Raw genomic sequence first — 14,653 nt, 5'->3', positions numbered from 1 at the left:
CCATTCATAACATCACTAAGTACTTGTACAAAAAATCCTATGCCTTGGGGAAGGCTTACAAGTGATTCTAATGAATTTACAAAGCAAGGAAACTACAAATCTGAAAAAACAGCTTTACAAAAAATATCCCATAGACTCTAAACGCGATCCTATGGGTTACAACCCAAAACAATAAATTTAAATAAATTAATACTAGCTTAGTACAGTATCTCAAGGCTGCAAAACAAGTGTTAGTGGCATCCAAAAATTCACAAAATCAATCGCACATCCTAGGCACCAATCTAGCGCGCAATTATTTTTCTAATGAATCTTTGTGTTAATCTTGACTTAATACATACTAAGTTCGCTCCGATACCATTTTTTGGTTGCTAAAACTAATTTTAGTCATGCAGCGGAAGCTAGCTAGGATCGTCTTAGCATAGGTATAAATCCAAATTTAACGAACGATGCCCTACAACCCTAACATGTCCCACGGTCATAGTGTGTTTTTGCCTAACATGCTTTCTAAAAATTTATTTGATCTCAAATCTTATTTTAACATGTTAACGGAACACACAAGATCAAGTTTTAATCTTTGTAAATAATCCTAACATGCTTCTAGGTTTATATCCTAACAATTATTAAAACAAGATCAAGCACACAACATGGCATCAAGAAAGTAAGAGATTAACCAGCCTCTTCAAAATCGAGGTTCTAAGCTTTCTTCTTTCCTTGAACACACGAACCACTGTCTTGATCTCTACCAACTTGGAATGCCTACGTCGTTTCCTTGACATTCCCCTTAATCTCCTTGCGAACGTGCAAAGCAAAGAATCACCGACTGGTGGTGAACCAAAAACAAACACACGGTTATGACTTGGGATTGTCTCTCTGGCACTACTAGAATTTTTTTCTTTCTTTCTCACGGCCGAATGAATGTCTCTCTCTTGGTTATATATAAAAGCCGCAGCTCAATTTGAGCATATATGTCACTATATATATGAGAGAGTATGTATATATATACAAAAAATTAGCAAGTCTCTCTCGTTAGGTTTGTACGTTCCAAACCTATTGGAATTAGAAGACAAAAAAGAGAGGCCTGCCTATTAATGAACGGCGCCTCCTTTTTTATGTTTTCTTATTAGGCAACCGTGGCTTGCATTGCAAGGCATGGTATGGGCCTAGCCCTACAACAATTCAAGGCTCAAATAATATTTTGATCCTTAGTTCATTATTGATTTTAATTTCGATTATGTAAAATATTTATTTTACAATTCACACGATATTCCGAGACTTATTATTTTTATCATAAATACACTTACAAGAATTTTGTATATCTTAACAAAAATAATTTATCTTAGGGTTATCTTTGGAAAACCAAAACCCAATAAAATTATATCTATTCATTATACAAATTCAATTATTGTAATATCCCAATAACCATTGTGAGATGCTGAATTTTGCTGATCTTCCGTAAATAGGACAAGAGAGTAAAGTGGGGATACCAAGCTGTCTTCGCAGGACATACAAATCTAGGCTCCCGAAAAATTATTCTTTACTGCCAAGCCCTATGACTAGGAATAATATTTCAATCCAATGTTCGTTTGACACCACCTGAACTATGGATGAACTCCCAGAGATGTATGATTCTTACATCGAGGCTTTTCCTTATTAGAAACCTATCCCTGACCTGTGAGATGTGTACGAATATATCCTCCATGCAACACCGGTAAGTTGGAGTGAGAGTTTATGTACTATCAAACACTCCAAAGTCCATATTTCCCCTGAGCTCTCGGTTCCCTTATATCTATCCACTAAGCGTATTAGATTGACCTATCGATCAATCTAAATACTAACGCTTGCTCCATAAGGATCACTCTGTAGAGTTTCTGGGTAGATTAATTTGAACCTCTCAAGTGGGTTCTTACACTTCTGTATCGCGAAAGTACATGGATGACTATGTTATAGGAATGCTTCCACACCCTAGTGGCATACATCCAATTCATCGAGTATATTGACAATAGTGTATGTCTCACTCATTGATGAATCAAAACGCACACGCTATAAGTATGAAAGTATTGACCTACTCAAGCTTAAGAGATATTGTACTCTCACAGCTATAGGATGAACAACTCATTGATAGTACTTTTTTGGTTGTTCTATCCTATGTAAGTCCATCAATGTATGTTTCCTTACATACACTAGTGCACCAATCCGAGACTCCTCTCGAGTGGTCAAGGCAAACCACTCCCCTATTTGGAGATGCCCATGCACTACAACCTATATCAACAAAGTGCCTAGCTTTGTTAATCTAGTTGTGACAAATTTATTTCAGATGTAATAGTGAGTCTTGTGTCCGTCTATACTCACACATAAAGTGTATCTGAGTATCCAAGATTACTATAAATAACATTCCTATACGTTGATGGAACATTCATACATAAATGAAAAGACATCTAATACACATAATGCAATATTAAATATTTATCAATAAATTTCAGAACTGTCATACATGGTGTGTTTTTAGAACATAATCCCAACAAACTCCCACTTGGACTAAAGAACATACTCCCTAAAGCATCCTAACACCCATTCCCTCTACATGAGTTGTGAAACTCTTTCCAGTAATGGCCTTGGTGAATGGATCCGCCAAGTTGTGTAATGACGCAATCTTTAGTATCTCCACTTCCTTTTGCTGCATGAACTCCCTCATCAAATGGAACTTACGTTCTATGTGTTTCCCTTTACTGTGGTAACGAGGTTCATTGCTTTGAGCTATTGCACCCATATTGTCACAATATAGGTTGATAGGTCTCTTAATGCCAGGGACTACCTCTAATTCCATAAGGGACTTTCTCAACCAAATTGCCTCCTTAACGGCTTCTGAAGCTGCCACATATTCGGCTTCCATAGTGGTGTCTGCGATGCAAGTTTGCTTCACACTCCTCCAACTTATGGCTGTACCACTAATTGTAAACACGTAACCAGACGTGGACCTTCTAGAGTTCTTGTTTGCTTGGAAATCTGAATCAGTATAACCCACTGGAACGATCTCATCACTATGGTAAACAAGTATATAATCTTTCGTTCTCTGAAGATACTTGAATATATGTTTGACTGCCATCCAGTGATACAAGCCAGGGTTAGATTGATATCTACTAACCAATCCCACTACATAGCAGATGTCTGGCCAAGTACAAAGCATAGCGTACATGAGACTGCCAACTGCAGAAGCATATGGCACCTTACTCAAGAGAGCAAGTATCAAATTGCCTAGGAAGGTTTTCAACATTTTCAATTTGCCTAGGTAGGGGTTTCCTTATCTCTTGCGTGTGATTCTAGAGTTCTGATTTCACGAACTCTTATTGTATTGTGGTTCCGTTGATTTTCAGGGGTGGAAATACGGCATGTCTGCATGTTTTATTTATATTCACTATTGATTATTATTGTTGGTATTTTTTTAGGAGTGGGGTGATTGGAGGTAGTTGAAGTAGACTGTGGGGCCCATATAGGAGCCCAATCTATTGGATATGGATTTATGATGGATAATATATATATAGATCGGGTACGTATCTATAGATCGTTTGAGATGAGGTGTATCACTGGGAATGCTCTCTGGTATAGGCTATGCTATCGGGATATCCGATCCTCATCCAGTTTCGGTGTGGACCATGACTGGAAGACACCCTACGGGGATTAGGGTGGGTCTAGAGGTGAATTATGGATTATAGATTACGGATTATGGATTATGGTTTATAGTGTACGAATTATGGATTACTAGAGACCAGTGTTTGTGGTTATGGTGTTGTCTAGCCTTATCGGCTACCATGTTACTTGGTTGGATCACTGATGGTTATATATTTGTTATACTTCATATTATGCGTCATATTCCTTGATTTCTTTATTCTGGATATCGGTGTTCCCTTTCTATGCCCTACTGAGCTTCTTGGCTCACCCCTATTCTTTATTCCCTTTCAGGTGAGTTAGGCGCGGGTGATGGTGGTAAGGGATGAGATGCGTGGGCTGATTTGTGGCCTCGAGCTGACTCTTCTAGCAGGGCGTGGGATTTTGGTATTGTAGTTTGTATATATTACTCAGTTTGGCATCGGGTAGATATGCTTTACTATTCTGCTGTTGTATAAGTTACTCGGTTGGTTTCGGTGGTTGTATATATAGTATTTTGGGTTCAATACTATTTCCATGTCACATTGTAGGAGTTATTACTATTATATATGTTTATTTGGTTCTATTATTGGTTCGGGATTTGGTTCGGGGGACGGGTGTGTCCTGTTGGTCACGTCCTTGTGGGTATAGGTACACTTTGGTATATCATAGGAGAGAGGGGCATGACAGGAACGCAAGGCCGTTTTCCTTTGCCCACTATCTCGGTGCCGCTATTTGTTTGGCCCTCTGATTTTTATAGGTGCCAATATTATAGGACACCCATAGACCTGTTTCGAGTCTTTAATTGCCTTTTTTACGAGCTCCACCTTGATAGCTTCCCCTATCAGGGTTGTGTTGCCCAGAAAAGCGAGTTGTTGTGCACTCAAATCAAAGGCATAGATCTCTGCTTTCGACTTCTCGACAGCTACCCTGACCAATTCTTCTTCTAAGTCTTCTAAAATAACACATGACATGCATGATAATACTATTGAGAGTGTATACTAAAAGTCCAGATTTTATGTATACATTAACTATTCGATTTTATGTATAAAATGTTCAGTTGTATTTTCAATTGAGAATGATGAATGGTATATGTGTCTATTATTTAATATAGTATATGAATTGGTATGTAGAGGTATATGCTCGCATACAAAAGATAAATTCATAGGTTCTTATTAAATATGAGATTAGGTCACAACCTAGATGGAGTTGGACATACCATTGGTATAGTTGTGGTGTGATATTGTAGTCGGCTTATCTTGGTGACAGAAAGCGGGAATTGCTTTACCTTATCATAGTAGTACATTTTATGTGTATTGACCGGACCAATTACAAATCAATTGTTCTAGCTGACTGAATGAACAATTGTACATTTGTATATTCGTTATTGAATTGTTTACGCTCTTAATTTATTGATAATTATCATTACATGTGCATATGGTGTATGAGACTTTGATTTTACCAAAGGATGAGGTCTAAATTAAAGGCCCATAATTCCAGGAAAGTTGGGTCACCGCATTATATGTATGATGGAAGGTAGTTAGTCAATAGAATTCACGTCCCTATCGAGATTGCAAACCCTCTTGAGGTGGCTTATAGGGTTTGAATTTGTGCTAAGTCTTGCAAGCGAATTTTAATTAATCCGGCACAAGCAAACAAGTTAAGCGGATTTGCTCAAGGATTATAGACATCGATTATATATATGATGTCAGTGACATGTATTAAATTGATGGGTAATTGTTACTTAACGTGAGGAGGCGCATTAAACAATATAACTTGAGGGACTCAAATTGTAATTTGAGATAATATAGGGAGTTATTCAATATTAGTATTTTGGTGGAAAATACTAATATTCATACTTAAAAGTAAGACCTTGTATGATGGGTTTGGACTTTTAAATATGGTGTAGCCCATCTATTATTTCCCTTGTAGGTCCCCTACATAGCCCAAATAAGAATTGAGTTGGACCAAATAGGTTATGAACTAAATAAGAGAGAATTGGGCTTGTTGTATTGCACAAGGGTATTATAAATACCAAGCTTGGCCGGCCATACAAGAGGGACAAGAGAAAAGTTCTTCCAAGGTATTCTCTCGTTTTAGTTCACTAGTTGGTGCTAACGATCTTTGTTGTAGAGATCACTCTCCACATCAGGGATTGATTCTAGGGAATAAGGAGGAAGATTTGCAAGTCATAGAAGTCCGAATCGCATCTACAACACACCGGATTTGGAATCAAGTTTTCAAGGATTACAATCAATAGATTGTTGAACTCTCCTTGTGGATCTTCATCCAGAATATCCAAAAGGTATTTTTCTAAATCACATAACTAGGATTATGCAAACTTGGGTTGATTGAATGTAGTTTTAAAAGGATCTTGAACATGCATGGAGTTTTAGAAAGCTTCCGTTGCATAAACAAAAATTTTTAAAACCTAAAGCTCTATTTGATACGTAACCATGCAGTTAGTTGCTGTTAAGTCTATTAGCTAGTTCTGTTAAGTATAGTCAACAAATGTATCAGGAAATTAACGTCTGTTACATCAGGTTAAGTCAGTGACTGGTGATACAAGTAGGGTGTTTTGTTTGTTGAAAGGCAGTTATTGACAGATTAATAAAATATTTTTTGGATCAGAAAGCTCATACATCTTTCCAACAGAAGTGGGTGGCTAAACTCATGGGATGTGACTATGAAATTCAGTATAGAGAAGGCGCTGAAAATGTAGTAGCAGATGCTTTATCAAGGATGCCATTAGAGCCACCTGTAGATTCCAATCATGTTCAAGATTCTGAAATGGAATGTTGTGTAATTTCTTATCTATATCCAGCTTGGATGGATGAATTAAGAAGAGATTTAGAGAAAGATGAATGGATTTTGTCCAAAATTCAAGAGATTAGAAATGCTGAGCCAGGGGTAGTACATAATACAATGTGGATAATGAAGTTTTAAAGTATAAATCCAGGATTGTATTAAGTCCACAACATTCTTAGTGGAAGGCAAGAATTTTTGAAGAATTCCATGTTTCTCCCTCTGCTGGGCATCCAGGGGTGCTGAAGACATATAAAAGAATCAAGAAATCCTTTTACTGGATTGGTATTAAGAAGGAAGAAAAATTGAGGGTGGCAGAATGTAGTGTGTGCCAGTAAAACAAATACGAGACCATCTCTCCACCAGGTTTATTGCAACCCCTGCCTGTTCCACACCAAGCTTGGAGTGATATCAGTATGGATTTCATAGTATCCTTACCTAATTGTAGAGGTAAATCTATCATAATAGTGATTGTAGACAGATTGACAAAATACAGTCATTTTGTTGCCTTAGCTCACCCATATTCAGCTTCTATGGTGGCTCAAGCTTTCATTGACAATGTGTTTAAGCTTCATGGAATGCCATCATCTATTGTCAGTGATAGGGACACAATATTTTTTAGCAAATTCTGGACTGAACTTTTCAAATTACAAGGTTCAAAACTCTACATGAGCTCTGGGTATCATCCCTAGAGTGATGGACAAACAGACGTTATTAATAGGTGTTTGGAAACCTATCTAAGATGTTATACTAGCTTACAGCCCAGGTTATGGTTGAATTGGTTGTCCTGGGATGAAAGGAGTTATAATACCTCTTTCCATTCTTCAGCCAAGGCTACCCCATTTGAATTGGTTTATGGGTGCCCTCCTCCTCGTATTACTACCTATGAAATTGGATCTGCTAAGATGAATGTGGTGGAAGAAGCTTTGATGAGCAGGGATCAACAATTGGAGTTATTGAGACATAATTTACTGATGGCTCAAGAAAGAATAAAGACCCAAGCTGATAAGCATAGATTTGAGAGAGTGTTGGAGATTAGAGATATGGTTTATTTGCAGTTAGTGCCCTATCAGTTCCCTTTTCTAGCTTCACATTCCTTCCATAAATTGTTTCCAAGATATTATGGTCCTTATGAGATCATTGAGAATGTGGGTTCTGTGGCCTACAGATTAAATTTACCTGTGGAATCTAAGATCCATCCAGTGTTTCATGTGAGTTGTCTTAAGAAGCATATTGGTCCCAATGTGATTCCTACTGTGCAGCTGGCAATGATAACAGATGTAGAACTGATACAACAGCCTGTTCCTCAAGCAGTTCTAAAGAGAAGAGTGTACAAGAAAAGAGATATTGCTGGTATCCAACTCTTGGTTCACTGGCAACATCATAATGAAGAGGAGGCCACATGGGAGGACTATGACGAGTTCAAGAAGAAATTTCCTCAGTTCATTTTTTGATTAATGAATAGCTTGTGCTGATGATGTCACTATGATGTCATTATACAAAATTGTTTCAACTTTGAGGGCAAAGTTGGTTGTTAAAGGGGAGGTAGTTGATATGTAACCATGCAGTTAGTTGCTGTTAAGTCTGTTAGCTAGTTCTGTTAAGTATAGTTAACAAATGTATCGGGAAATTAACGTCTGTTAGATCAGGTTAGGTCGATGACTGGTGATACAATCAATTCTTTTTTCCTTCTTTCCTTTCTGCAATTTTCTCTGTGTTTTCCTTCTTCCATTCATATCTAGGTCTAGGTTGAAGGCTTGTATCATTATTTTACAAATGATTTTTCTCACAATTGGTATCGGAGAAGGTCGTACATCGTTCATGATCGATTTGGACAGCCAAGGATGCAATCTAGTTATGTTTAGAATCATGTCTAGCCCTTGTTTTGCAGAATTAGGCTATCATGATCAATCGAATGTATGTTTTCGTTGTTTTGATTGGATGCCTAGAATCTTGTGAAACCCCGTGTTTAGGGGCTAGGATTTTATGTAATTTTATCATGTTAGATTGATAGGATTACTGTGAAAAAATACAGAAAAAATTCGATTTGTATGCATGCCAAAATCAGCCAAAGATGTGAAACTACCTAGTTTGGAAAAACCAGGAAATCGGTACTTCAAGTTCATCTTCCAGGGCTTCAGTCAGGCAGCAAATGGAGGTGACTGGGAGGCAAATATATGCCTGGATTCAGTGATCTATGGTGGACCTCTAGGTGGTCGGTGGTGGCCTGGGTCAGCTGGCAAGACTGTTCGGTCAGCTAGTTTCCAAAACTGCGTAGTTCAACACTTTTGCGGCAGCTTTTTGTTTTCAATCCACGATTCCTACGAAGCTAGAGCTGCAGTCCCGGATGACTTCCAGATTGATCATGATGGCCATAAATTGCTGTTTTAATTGTTTTTAATTACTATTATGTGTGTTTGGTAATTTTAGATGTATTAGGAAATTGACGCATGTTAAACATGGTCTAGGATTCCTAATTAGATCCAATAAACCAAATAGGAGACTTACATCAATTATACAAGTTGGATACCTAATCGCCATAGGGAACCTAAATTGATTTAGGCCTAGATGGAAATTAGGAAACCAAATGAGTATGGAAATTGGATTTGGATAAAGGAAGCCTAATTGGTTTAGGAGTTCTTAAATTTTTTTTTTCCACAATTTTTGCTCTTCATTTAAAAAATTAGGTGGGAGACGGGGTTACCCATTACCCCACGGTTTCCATCTCGGGTCCAATTTAAAATATGTATTTTATTAAAAGTTTGGAAGGGAAGGATGTTAAATGCGACTACAGTCCCATTTTTTCGATAAGTCTGGACTAGCACCGGTTCTACTTTGTTTGGCATGTCTGGTGGAGCGCTTATTTGTGATATATCTGGGCTACCTCTTAAAGTGGGAAAACTCCGAGTGTTACAACGGCATTAAAAGTGGATAACTTCCGGTCAATGCATTTGGAAATATCTTTATTCCAGAAACTTTAATAAATTACAGATGTATTTTTTGTTTTGGATTTTTTGATAAGAAATTAAATAATGATACAATTAATTTACGTATTGGTCCATCCCAATCACTCCTTAGGACAAATTAATTGTGGATCCTAGAGTATTTAATTTTCTAGAAAAATAACAATGAGTAATTAATTAATTATAAATAATTCATGTATTGGTCCATCCCAATCACTCCTTATGATGAATTAATTACAGGGTTAACGAGATTATTATCTGGAGATGGTATACACTTTAATATGAATCTTGGTATTCTCATTTGGAGTCAGGTCATTACTTATATGACCAAAGGATATCGACTGTTTAATTTTATTTGGTACAGATTATTACCTAGAAAAAAAAACTACAAGTTTTGGAAACTATCTAAACAAAGTTGTGTGTGAGGTAATTTAAATTTGTGTATTGGTACATCCCAATCATTCCTTAGGACAAATTTAATTACAGATATCTCAGGAATACTAAGGTGTTTAGATTGTCGATGATTTTATTTATTAAAATTGCTTGAAGGGTGCAGTTTTATTCTTTAAATTAAATCGAATTAATTATGCCTTAGATTAATTGTAAACTTTTATCATTCTCATATTTGAAATGGGGTCATTCAATCTACTTATCCTAATACTTAAAGATCATAAGCTAGAGGGTCCGAACTATATTGATTGGAAAAGAAACTTGAATATTGTGTTGACTGTTGAAGAATACAAGTATGTGCTAACATAGCCATGTCCTGACTATCCGATCGAGGGAGCTTCCGAAGAGGGGCAGAAGCCCTACTAGAAGTGGGTCAAGGCTGATGAGATGACTTGTTGTTACAAGAGCAGCATTAATCAATGACTAGTGCTACTAACATGATGTATAGTCTTAAAGAGGTGTTTGGTAGCCAAGGCCAAGCCACTAGGTAGAATATCATGAAACAACTCTAGGGCACCCAAATGAAGGAGGGAACTTCAGTAAGGGAGCACATTATGAAGATGATGAGTCTTCTAAATGAGCTCGAAGTCCTAGGTTTCGATATCGATGGGGAATCCCAGGTCGATATCATTCTCCAGTCATTGCTAGAGTCTTTTGAGAATTTTCGGATGAATTATAACATGAACAAGCTTTAGTATAGTTCATCAAAATTGCTTAATGAACTCCAAGCTACAGAAGGGTTGTTCAAGAAGAAGACACCACAGGTGAATGTCCTCAGAAGGATTCTTCTGTACCAAAAGGTGAGAAGGATTCTTCTGTACCAAAAGGTAAGAAGAAGAAGAAAACTCAGAAGAATAAAGGGAAGGGTTTGGCTGGCACAGGTATTCAATCAGGTGGAGTGAAAAAGCCGAAAATCAAGTGTTTGCACTGTGACCAAAAGGGACATTGGAAGAAAGAATGTCCAAAATTACTAAGCAAGAACAAGAAAGGTATTCTTCTATCACTAGTTACTGAATCATGCTTAGCGGTTGTATCTACTGAAACCTGGTGTGTAGATACTAGATCCACTAATCATGTTTGTAACACTTTGTAGGGGTTCTAGAAGACTCGGAAGCCAAGTGAAGGCGAAGAACACATAATCTTGGGTGAGGACACAAAACTTCCAACAGTATCTATAGGCGTAGTTATTCTTTATTGGATTGTTCTTATGCACCTCTTATGAGGAGAAACTTACTTTAGGTTCCTTATTTGGTAAATCAAGGATATTTCTTTGGATTTGGTAAAACACTTGTTATTAAACGTAATAATCGTTTTATTTGTGATGGTACATTAGAAGCCAATCTATATATTGTTAGACCTAGCTATTCCGAAATTAAAGAATCTAATAGCTTAGTTGCATCATCTCAAAGGGGAAAAGAACCATCCATGACAAATCAAACATACTTATGGCACCTACGTCTTGGGCATATTAACTTAAACAGGATTTCACGACTAGTTCGAGATGGGCCTTTACGTTCATTGGAGATCGAACAACTCCCTGTTTGTGAATCTCGTTTGGAAGGTAAGATGACTGATCGGATCTCTATTTTGAGGTCCTAATACCATCTAATTAGGGGGTTCTAGTATCTAAAGTAATGTATTTATGTTTAAATAAGTTAGTTTTACTCTTATGGTTGCCTCTCATTGGTTTTGCAGAAAATATGACTAAACCAGCAAAGTTGAAACTTTCAGGATTGAAGAAAAGTGCATAGAGATGAAGAATTGTCCGGACACCTTCATTGGATGTTCGGATAGTTGAATCCAAGGGCGAAAAGGTCAAAGAACCATGAAGTTACAACCAAAAATGGAAATCTGCATAAACTGTCCAAACACCTTATAATTTGTCTCGACAGTTGGAACCAGAAGGTTTAATCATCCATACAGATTTCTCAGCTGTCTGGACAGTTGCTCGATTTCTGCATTCCGAGAATGGTTAATTGAGCTGGGTTTTTGGGTATTTCTCAAATGTAACCAATGGAAGAAAGCTTTGTAAGGGTAAATAGGTAATTGTACTTGTAAAAAGAGGGGAAAACCATAAGATTTGGATTTTCTTTCTCATTCATTCACTCTTGAACATCTAGCCAGCATAGTTTTTCTTTCTCTTTCTCTCTCTAGGGTTTTGCTTAGTTCTTGTGATCTTGATTGTAAACATTGGTTTTTATCTATAAATTGATATTTATTCTCATTATAATGAGTGGCTAAGTTCCTTTTCTAGTTTCTAGTCCCAAACGGTAGGTACAAGGTTTCGATTACTCAAGGTATGTTCAAAGGGTAGTAGCTTCGATCTCTCTCTTTTAATTCCGTGATAGTTGTGTGATTGGATATATGAGAATGACATATTTGATTGTATTCTTGGATTGTCTAGTCTAGGGATTGCATCTAATGTGTTTGATTGAGAATTATTAAACCCATTGCATGATTTCCTTAATTAATCGAGTTTTTCATTGCATAACTATTAATTATGTGTATTGATGATGGGGTTTTGGGTTAATGTAGGAATGTACATGGGAGAGTTATGGCCAATTGATTTTTGAGTGTGAAACTAGGGTGTTAGCCAAGTCGAGCCCCAGGGGGGAACATTAATCCATAATATTAGGTGCTTATCCCTTTGCGTTCATCTTAGATTAAGAGACCCGATGGCCTACATGTATGAATTGAAGTCTTATATCTCAATTCTCTTTGCATATGCATGATTGATAATATCACACAATGCATTGTGTATGGTTGTGTGTGTTTGCAATGATACCTTGAGTATGAGAACCAAGTAGCCACCGGGACGGATTAGAGACTAGGTTTTTAATTAATTGTTTTAAATCCAATTCTCACTTGCTTTGGTTACAAAAATCGCTTATGCTACCGAGTGATTCGGCCATCTTTAACACTTGTCTTAATTTTGATATTCATTGCGTTTATTAGTGTTAACTAGTCATTTGCATATCATTCACTTCAAATTTGTATTGCTTCCTCATGGATCGATACCGGACTCAGCGGTTTATTACTTGCCGATACCCTACACTTGAGGTAAGTATACACACACATTTTGGTGTCGATCAAGTTTTTGGCGTTGTTGCCGGGGAAGCGAGTGTCAAAGACGGAGCTGGGTGGCTAGTAGATGCTAGCTTTATGCTATTAAACGCCATTAAATAAGGAAGAGGACGGTCACGCTTCAAGGGTAACTTCGTTCCTCCCTTTTACTTGCTTTTTAGTGTAGTTGATTTATTGTAGTGCTCAAAAGAGAGAGAGAAAATACAAAAAATTGTCAGGACAACTTGGTGGATGGGGCTAACCTAGATTCCTATGGGCGATGGATACCACCTTGTTTGCTGCTTGGTAGTGATACGTTGTTTGAGAGAGCTTTGCGTAATTTTTCTTTCTATCACTACTTGCTATATCTTGGTGTGTTATTGTTCCTAAGATTGATTGTTGCTCTATTCCTATCCTTGCTCTTGTTCTTGCTTGATATTGTTATTGGTTGTCCGTTGATTGAAAAATATTGTGTTACTTGACTTGGTTGATTGCTACTTTTGTGTGCTACTTGCTATTGTTCCTTGCCATCATGTCTCAACCTGGAGATAATGTTAGTGGGCGTGGGTCTAATAGAGATGGGAGAGGTAGTGAAATAAATGCGAGTGATGTGGGGAGTGTATGTGGGGGTGATATGAATCTTGATACATTGCGTCGTCTTTTGCAACATGTGAATATTGATAAGTTGATGAATCCGGTGCAAGGGCAAGATGCCCAAATTGGCAATGCTCAAAATGCGCCAAATGGCCAAAACTTGCCAAATGTTCAAGTTGAGCATGCTTTGCAAAATGCACATCAACCACTTCAACAAGACAATGCGGCGCAATTTGCCCCGCAAATTGTCTAGCAACCTCCCAATATGCCTCCAGCGTATCATATGCCTCCCCCATACAATTATGTGCATCTCATGTATTATCAAATGCCACAAGTGCCATAATATGCTCACTTTGGGCAAAACATTCATGCACCTCCTCCTATGGAGTACATTCATGCCCAAGCCCAGGAGCATCGCACTTTGAGGGAGCTTGCACATTCCGCAAGGCAAACTCAACCTTCTTGCATCATCATGCCACCGAACCAACAAAATGTGAGCCTTAAACCTTCTGTGTTCCAAATGATTCCCAAATTCCATGGAATGGAATTGAAAAGACCATATTCACATGTGCGTGATTTTGAATCGGTGTGTACTACTTTTGGTGATGTCACATGCACACAAGAAATTTTGGGACTCAAACTTTCTCCATTCTCTTTGAAGGACCATGCAAAACAATGGTTTGAGAACATGCGCCCCCAATCCATTGCGACTTGGGCGACAATGTAAGAAGAATTTCTCAACAAATATTTTTCTTCCCACCGTACCATTTGTTATCAAACATAAATCATGAATTTTCATTGCAAAGAACATGAAACCTTCTTCCAAGCTTGGGAGAGGTTCAAGGATTTGTTGTTTATTGTCCTCACCATGGTTTTCAAAAATTTCAAATTGTGAATTTCTTTCACAAATCGTTGACTCCATCTTTGAAAAAATTGGTTTCAATTATGACACAAGGTGACTTTTTGAATAGGGATGCTAATGAGGCCTTTACTTTCTTTGATGGGTTGGCGGAGGAATCCCGATCTTGGGAAGCTCCTCCACTAACCCGACATGATGTTGTGCCAAGCTCTAGTGGCAAGTTTGTTTTGAATGAAAATGATAATATGCATGCTAAACTTGCTTTGTTGCCCAAAAA

At 37.5% G+C, this 14,653-nt stretch overlaps 1 non-coding gene across 1 annotated transcript; it reads right to left on the bottom strand.

The window, feature by feature from the left end:
* Positions 1-14,287: 14,287 nt before the first annotated feature.
* LOC119986345 lies at positions 14,288-14,392 on the bottom strand. The gene has a single exon (XR_005465236.1). It is a non-coding gene; the product is annotated as a small nucleolar RNA R71 (small nucleolar RNA).
* Between the last annotated feature and the right edge of the window lie 261 nt (positions 14,393-14,653).

The sequence above is a fragment of the Tripterygium wilfordii genome, chromosome 19 (assembly GCF_013401445.1).
Source record: "Tripterygium wilfordii isolate XIE 37 chromosome 19, ASM1340144v1, whole genome shotgun sequence".
Taxonomy (NCBI): Eukaryota; Viridiplantae; Streptophyta; class Magnoliopsida; order Celastrales; family Celastraceae; genus Tripterygium; species Tripterygium wilfordii.
Note: the sequence above shows the minus strand (reverse complement) of the source record. Positions and strands in the feature narration are given on the sequence as shown.